The sequence below is a fragment of the Borostomias antarcticus genome (assembly GCF_949987555.1).
Source record: "Borostomias antarcticus genome assembly, chromosome: 1".
Classification (NCBI taxonomy): Eukaryota; Metazoa; Chordata; class Actinopteri; order Stomiiformes; family Stomiidae; genus Borostomias; species Borostomias antarcticus.
Genome location: NC_140234.1, coordinates 6,708,486 through 6,716,067, shown reverse-complemented (window position 1 = coordinate 6,716,067; position 7,582 = coordinate 6,708,486). Strand labels below are relative to the sequence as shown.

General features: G+C 44.2%; 1 pseudogene across 1 annotated transcript; it reads left to right on the top strand.

Moving 5' to 3' along the window:
* The first annotated feature begins 2,445 nt into the window (after window positions 1–2,445).
* Window positions 2,446–4,017, top strand: LOC311316601 (putative nuclease HARBI1; annotated as a pseudogene). Its single transcript has 4 exons — window positions 2,446–2,482; window positions 2,821–2,868; window positions 3,450–3,557; window positions 3,651–4,017. The product of its transcript is annotated as a putative nuclease HARBI1 (transcript).
* The last annotated feature ends 3,565 nt before the right edge of the window (window positions 4,018–7,582 follow it).

The following is a 7,582-nucleotide window of genomic DNA, read 5'->3' as shown; positions in this document are numbered from 1 at the left end:
ACCTGATCCAGGGCTCTTGTTCTTGTGCATTCCATTCATTTCAATATGAGAGGTGTGAACGGCCTATTGGTGGTATTTGGCGCAGCTGCACTGCGTCATGAGTTCATTTTCATTGATGAAGCTGGATTCAATCTATCTAAAACCAGGCGTCGGGGCCCAGATGTTACAGGACAAAGAGCTGTTGTGAATGTCCCTGGGCAGAGTGGTGGAAATATCACCTTGTGTTCCTGGAAGAAGATTCAGTGTTTTGTGGTGTGTGGAAGCAGGTCTGTGAGCTTCAAGAATGTTAAGTTGGGGGAGGGGGAGAGCCCTTTCCACTAGCCCAGAGATAAGGAGGAGGAGGTCTTAAGATGAGGTCATTTTGGCTGAAGTATGAGACTCATTGTTTTCTGACCACACATTTGTACTCTGATATCCCTGCTCTGAAGATCAGACATACCTTGTGAGCTCACAATAAAATAATTTAAACATGCCTCAGTTTACGGAATATAATTACTAGATTTATTATCTTTGTTGTTCGTCTTCTGTGCTAGTCACGGTTTGTCCATAACAAACACCATGTTCGAACACAAGGATGCCCACAAGTACACCTGGCATCAGAACACCTTAGGCCGAAGGTCGATGATCGATTTCGTTATCGTATCATCTGATCTGAGGCCATGTGTTTTGGACACTCGGGTAAAGAGAGGGGCAGAGCTGTCCACTGATCACCATCCGGTGCCTGACCAGGACGTGGACTGAGTACTTGGACTTGGTCTCAGGGCGCCATGAACCCTGCCCCTGGGAGAGGTAGGCTTGGGATGTGATAAAAACAGGGAACAGTTTCCACCGGCGGCCCCCGAAAGTTGCATGTGTGTGTGTGTGTGCCGTGTCGCCGTTCACTATGTAATGCGTGTGTCACTGTATGGCAAAATAAAGACCCACCCTGTCATTTTTTTAGAATCAGACCAGCTGAGTACTGTGCTAGCTTGGATGCTAGGGGGAGCAGCTATGGCTGGTGTTAGCGGACCTCCAGTAGGAAGGGCCTCCTTGGCTTCTGCGGGCGCGTTTCTGCATCAGCTTACTAAATGGCAGTTCATAAGCCTTACTGGGTCATCATGGCTAGCTGAGTTGGCTAAGACGCGTGGCGCAATGAAGGCCTCCCCTATGACAAGGAGTGATTTGATAGCATTGCTGAAAGAGAAATTTTCTCTAGTGGCTCTGTGGGTAGAGCAGAGGAAAGAGAGGGAGAGAGCAGCAATTTGAGCTTGAGGAGAAAGACAGGGAGCTTGTAGAGGAAGAGAGAGAAAGACAGTTTCAGTGGGAGCTGGGGAGGATCCAGAGTTTGTCTTCTCTGGGTTGGTGTCGGTTGCCTCCTTGTGTTGGTATCTGTTTGCTAGTGAGACTGTTTGGTAACATGCTACTCCCTGCTTTGTGCCACCCCAGGAAGTATTACAAGTTTATCCTGACGCTCATCTTTGAGGCCCTGAATACCAGAGGGAACCAAGTGTATGTATGGATGCATCTGCAATTCATTTACTTTTATATTGTAGTAAGTAAGTAAGTAAGTAAGTAAGCTTTATTTATATAGCGCTCTTCACAGCACGGATGCACAGAGTGCTTTACAGTAATAAATTAAAATGGCAATACAACTCGAGACAAAATTAAAACGACACAGAACAGAAAAGAAACAACAACATTGCGAGCAGCAAGGCGTTATAGATGGCCGAAGGCCTGCCTGAACATGTGTTCCGCTTAGATTGAGCCATTTGTTTCAATCAATCAATCAATCAAAGCTTTATTTGTATAGCGCATTTCATACCCAGAGGCAACACAATGCGCTTTACAGAGAACAAGGGAGGTGGGTATACGACCCACCCCTACATATTCCAGAGGGAAGCAAAAAAAACAGTAATCACCCGGGGCCAGATAAGTGAGCTGTAAAAATTCTTCCCTGACCCCTCTCAACAAGGCGATCGAGCAAGCTCCTGGAGTATGTTTGTCTAACAGCTAAGAACATTTATAAAGCAATAAATTACATTAAATTACATGTTTGCTATTTGGGGGTACTTGATACTAGGTGCCACAGTGCCCATTCAAATGTGCACACAGCTCCCTGTGGCCGCTGGGTGGTTTATATCAAATTGTGCCCAATGTAAATGTGTGACACAATGACCTCAATACAGGTTAGATGGCGCTCAAACCCTTCTGGAAAATCCAGGTAGAACCAGCTACAAACCTTAGCTGGTCATTAGCTGAGCCCTGTACTACGAAGCTGGATTACGGGGTTAGCGCGATAACTTCAGGTTCAAGACTGGTTCATCCGTATCACGAAGGTGGATCTCTTTTCACCGCGTTATATCGCCATTATGCTGGCGAGCTAACCTGCTCGGTGGCAGGTTAAGTTCCAGATTACGGCTCGACGCTATAAAAACACCGGTATCAACCAGTCAATACATGCGGAGAATGGCTTGTCCTTTCTTAGAGGATCCCGTGGAGCTCGGTGCGCGAATAGTTAGAGGGTCTCTAAGGAAGGCGAGAGTATTTAAGGACCGACAAAACCCATTAGAGTTTTCGGATGACTATTTATATGAAAGATCCCGATTTTCGGCAGAAGGGATCATTTATATCTGTCAGCTGCTTGAGCCACATGTAGCTACAGTCAAGTCATGCGCTTACAGTCCCACAGACTGTATGTATTGCTTTGCGGTTTCTTGCTACAGGTAGCTACATGGATGCTGTCGGCGATGCAGAAAACCTGAGTAAGAACACGGTCTGTCGCGCAATACGCAAGGTGGTCGTTGCCCTTATAGCTGCTTGACGCGTTTGTGACCTTCCCAGGCCACTTGCCCATGCAGTCCATAAAAGAGGGCTTTTATGAAATGGCAGGTAAGAACCTACTTGATATAGCCTACTGTAAACCAATATGACGTTTACTGTTGTAGCCAATGCTGCCCACTCTTTGCATTGGTTTCCCCAGAGTGATCAGTGCTATAGACTGCACACATATCCCAATCTCCGCCACCCTTGGAGAAAATGAGGGGGATTATGTGAAGTAATTTCATAGCATCAATGTGCAGGTAAAGACACTTCAGTATTTGGCCTACTCATTCCTTGATATGATTGTTGTAGGAGCTGATGAAAGTTAATTCCTTCATGGCACATATGGAAATATTCACATCAATAAATATCACCCCCACCTTCCAAATTCAATTCAATGTCATTATGAGAAAAGGACATGTACAACCAAATTTGTGTCAACAGGAGCAGCACAGAACAACTATACATCACATCATATCAAAAAAGAAACCATCATACCCCACCCCCGCACCATCAACAGTCTAGTGCAGTCCCTGTGTTCATTCAATAATAAATAGTCAGCAGACATGTAGCAGTAATTCAGTCAAATGCACATTCTACATTCACTTTTAATTCTATGGTCTTATGTTGTGAACCACACTTTTGCAGATGACGTGACCACAACGGCATGATCACCAGCCTTGATGCGAAGTGGCCTGGGTCAGTGCATGACTCCTGGATCTTTAGGGAGTCTACACTGTGCCACAAGTTTGAGCAAGGTATGGCAACTGTAGCCTACATAGTGTTTCTCATGTTATTTCCCACAATGCATGTGCGATACTGACCATGGCAATATTCCTCTTCACCTTCAGGGCTTTTCAATGGAGTGCTGCTTGGGGACAGGGGGTATGCGTGCATGCCCTTCTTGATGACACCCTATCCTAACCCAGAGCCACAAAACACATTCAATGTGGCCCTTACCAAGACGAGGGTCAGGATAGAGATGGCTTTTGGGGTTCTGAAAGCCCGCTTCAGCTGCCTGCGCGGGCTCAGGGTGGCCCCAGAGAGAGCCTGCCAAATTGTGTCAGCATGTGTTGTACTCTACAACATAGCTGGCATTAGAAAGGAGAGCCCCACCGGTCACCATGCAACCCCCTGATGTCGTGGACCCCATCACTTTGGATTACCCTACTGGCAGGGCTGTGAGAGGCCATCACCCAGCAATTTGCATTTGCATGAACATTGAACAGGAGGCATTTTGTGAAGTAACAACTTTTTATTGAAATGTAACTCAGGTGTCCTCTCGTTGCTAGAAACAAAGAGAGAGACATGTTAGTTGAATTGTCATCCATGCCGGGAAATAAATGACGTTCTTACTGATATACCTTCTTTTCATACTCCAGTTTCTCCACCTCACACCTCCACAGCTACAGCAAATGGAACAGACAAAGAACAAGATGGGAGCTACTGTACATGTAGGCTAGAAATACTGTACACATACTAACGAGGCAGATGGAAACCAATCAAACAATCAGTGGCACAGGTCTCTCAATCAGAGCCAATTCAGCCAGTTGTAGTGCTAGGTCCACTAATGGGGCGGGGTTGCCAACAACAACAAGTACTGTACACATGTAAACATGTTGTCCCCCACCCATTATGCATGTTCCCTTGTAGTATCAAGCCCCCTGCTTCTCATTAGGTGTTTTTATACAGAGATCCCACTTTATTGCCCTGTAGAAGACCCCTCAATTTTCTGTCTTTGTTTGTTTATAATGAGCCAAAGAAAGACAGCATAATGTGTGATTTTATATAGCATGCCGGCAATCTGGAATCGAGAGGCATGACCCTTGGACGCAACATTCACTAGTTGTTAAACAAATCCATGCACCTGTATGGTCAAAAGTCCTATAATGAATGTTGAAATACAGACATATCTGGTGCTACTAATGTCACATTATTTGTATCAATGATTGACCAAAGTAAGCTCCCTACAAACCATGGTAGAGTGAATAAGAGTACAATAACGTCTCCATCTAGTGGGCAAACAAGTCCATGCTCCTGTATGGTCTAAAGTCATATACTGTAATGAATGTTGAAATACAGACATATCTAGCTCTACTAAACACCTCAAGCTCTACTCTCTGCAGATGTAGAAAGTACATTGTTTTAGTGACTTAGTCCTCTTGACCCCGTTCAGGGGCATAGGACGCCCACCAGAGCTCTCCATCTCCCTCTCTTCTGGGCCTGGGCATGTGCTTCCTGCCAGCTCACTCCAATGTTCTTCAGGTCTTGGAGTGTGGAGCGTCTCCAGGTTTCTTGGCCTATCCTGTTTCCTCTTTCCCTGTGGATTGCAGTCCAGGGCCTGTCTCGTGATGTTATTTGAGTCCTTCCTAAGGGTGTGACCTATCTTAATTCCACTTTCTCCTTTTGACGGTGGTAGCTATGTCGTCCTGGTTTGTGATCCCTCACAGCTAATCATTTGTGGTCTTGATGGGCCACCATAGCTTGAGGATGTAACGCAGGCATTTGTTAACAAGAACCTGGATCTTTCTTGAGAGGCCCTCGGTTGTTTTCAACATATCGGAGCCGTAGAGAAGGACGGTCTTCACGTTGGCCCATGGATCTCAGGGAATTCCTCTCTGGTCTAGCGGTAGATGTTTGGGATGAGGAAGGTCAGCGGTTCAATCCCCACCTCACCCACATGTTACACATAGAACCCCTGTTATGCAGGCAGGACATCGGCTGAGGGCTTGAGGTACAGATATCTTATGTCAGGAGAAACCCAGATCACCTCATTACTCATTACCCAGGTTTCAATCCACTAACATGAGAGGTTACATACAGCACTATGCAGATTAGCCTACTGACATAACACTATTCATATTAAATGCAGCCTACTGACATACTTGCACTGTGCTGTATCTTTCCTAGATTAGATTGTTCAATACTCCAGCCTCCGACATTTAGGAGTGAGTGACAGAACCTTGGGGGCCGCCTCCCTGCTGACTTCAAAGTCCTGGTAGGAACCGAGAGAGAGAGAGAGAGAGAGAGAGAGAGAGAGAGCAGTAAGGGGGGGGGGGTTAGCTGACAGCAGGTAGTTACTGTAGTAGGTAGGTAGGTAGGTAAGTAGGTAGGTAGGTAGGTAGGTAGGTAGGTAGGAAGGTAGGTAGGTAGTTAGGTAGGTAGGTGTAGGTAGGTAGTTAGGTAGGTAGGTAGTTAGGTGTAGGTAGTTAGGTAGGTAGATAGGTAAGTAGGTAGGTAGGTAGGTAGGTGTAGGTAGTTAGGTAGGTAGATAGGTAAGTAGGTAGGTAGGTAGGTAGGTGTAGTTAGGTAGGTAGGTATTTAGGTAGGTAGGTGTAGGTAGGTAGGTATTGATCCCTGAGTGGAAATTACAATGGTACAGCAACAAGAATACACAAAGCGCTGACAAAAACAGGTGTAGTTAAATAAAAATGTACAGTAAACATATCAAAATATAGAAAGGGTTAGAATGAATAAACAAGTCTAAATAGGTTGCCTAGTTATGCAAACATATGTTGAGCCTACTGTAAATTGTGCAAAATACAACATATCTAGAAATCAAGCTTCATGGTCTTGATAGTGTCCTTTTTGTATTCGTTTCTTGGATTTCAATGGAGCATCTCTGCCCTCACACTTTATTTGATAGGTTCAGTCGTCGTTCATATTTTGTAATAATAAAATTGTTATCTGTAAATCCCTGTCTCTGTGCTTCATTTAGTTGAAGGCTCGTGTGTAGGAGACATTATGGCTATAGTTCCTGTGGAAGTCCCTAGGCGGCGCTGTCGCTCCACCACCACTCACTACACTGGCGCTGTCCGCAGCATCAGTGAGCAGAGACGGTGGTGAGTGGAGATGTATGACGTTAAGGCTTAAAAGTTAGCATTTCTGCCATTATGGGGTGCAGTCCAAAAATGCCCAAAACAACTCACAGAATAGTTTTGTTCTAAAAGTTCAAATACATTATTGAAGATGAGCAATAGGCCTATGCTTAAAGAGCATTTCAACAAAGTTTTGTGTTGGAGTGTTATTGTACATTTTGACACCAAGATTTTCATTTTTACTGCAAATGTAGAAAATTATTATTATTATTTTCTTCTTCTTCTTCTTCTTCTTCTTCTTCTTCTTCTTCTTCTTCTTATTGTACTTATGATTATTATTACTACTACTACTATGAACTATGCTGAGTATTCCATTAACTATGTTGAGTATTCCATTATATTAATCAGCCTAGACTGTGAAAATCCACCCATTGTGATGTAACAAAAGAAATCGAGGCTACATTTGCTGATGTAACAAAAGAAATCTATTAGCTTCTGAGTGTCAACTTCTACCTGCCCAAGCACATTCGGATAACGCCAGCAGCATGTCTACATTAGCTCGTGTAGTTGTTTTCACAATATTTATATTTTCACAACATATTCATTTTAATTCAATCTACGAGACGGTCAGTGATGTTGAGGGAGAGGCTGTGAAGATCTTTGACACGGCGTTTAACTCTCAAACTTCTGAGACAGACGTATGGGATGGGGATGTAAGTAGGCCTATGATAGCTAATGTGGGTGTATGGATAATTCTGAATTTGTATCTGAAATGTTGGTAGCTATCACTTTTACTAAAGTTGAAATTAACTACCCTGCAACCGTGATAGCAGAGTGAACATAGTAGTTAAAGGAGAATGCTCGTTTTTGGCAACCTGGACCTTATTTACGTCATACTATAAGACCTTTGACTCACCGAGATAACTTTGGTGTATTTCGGAGGTCTGTAGAAGAAATTTAAAATC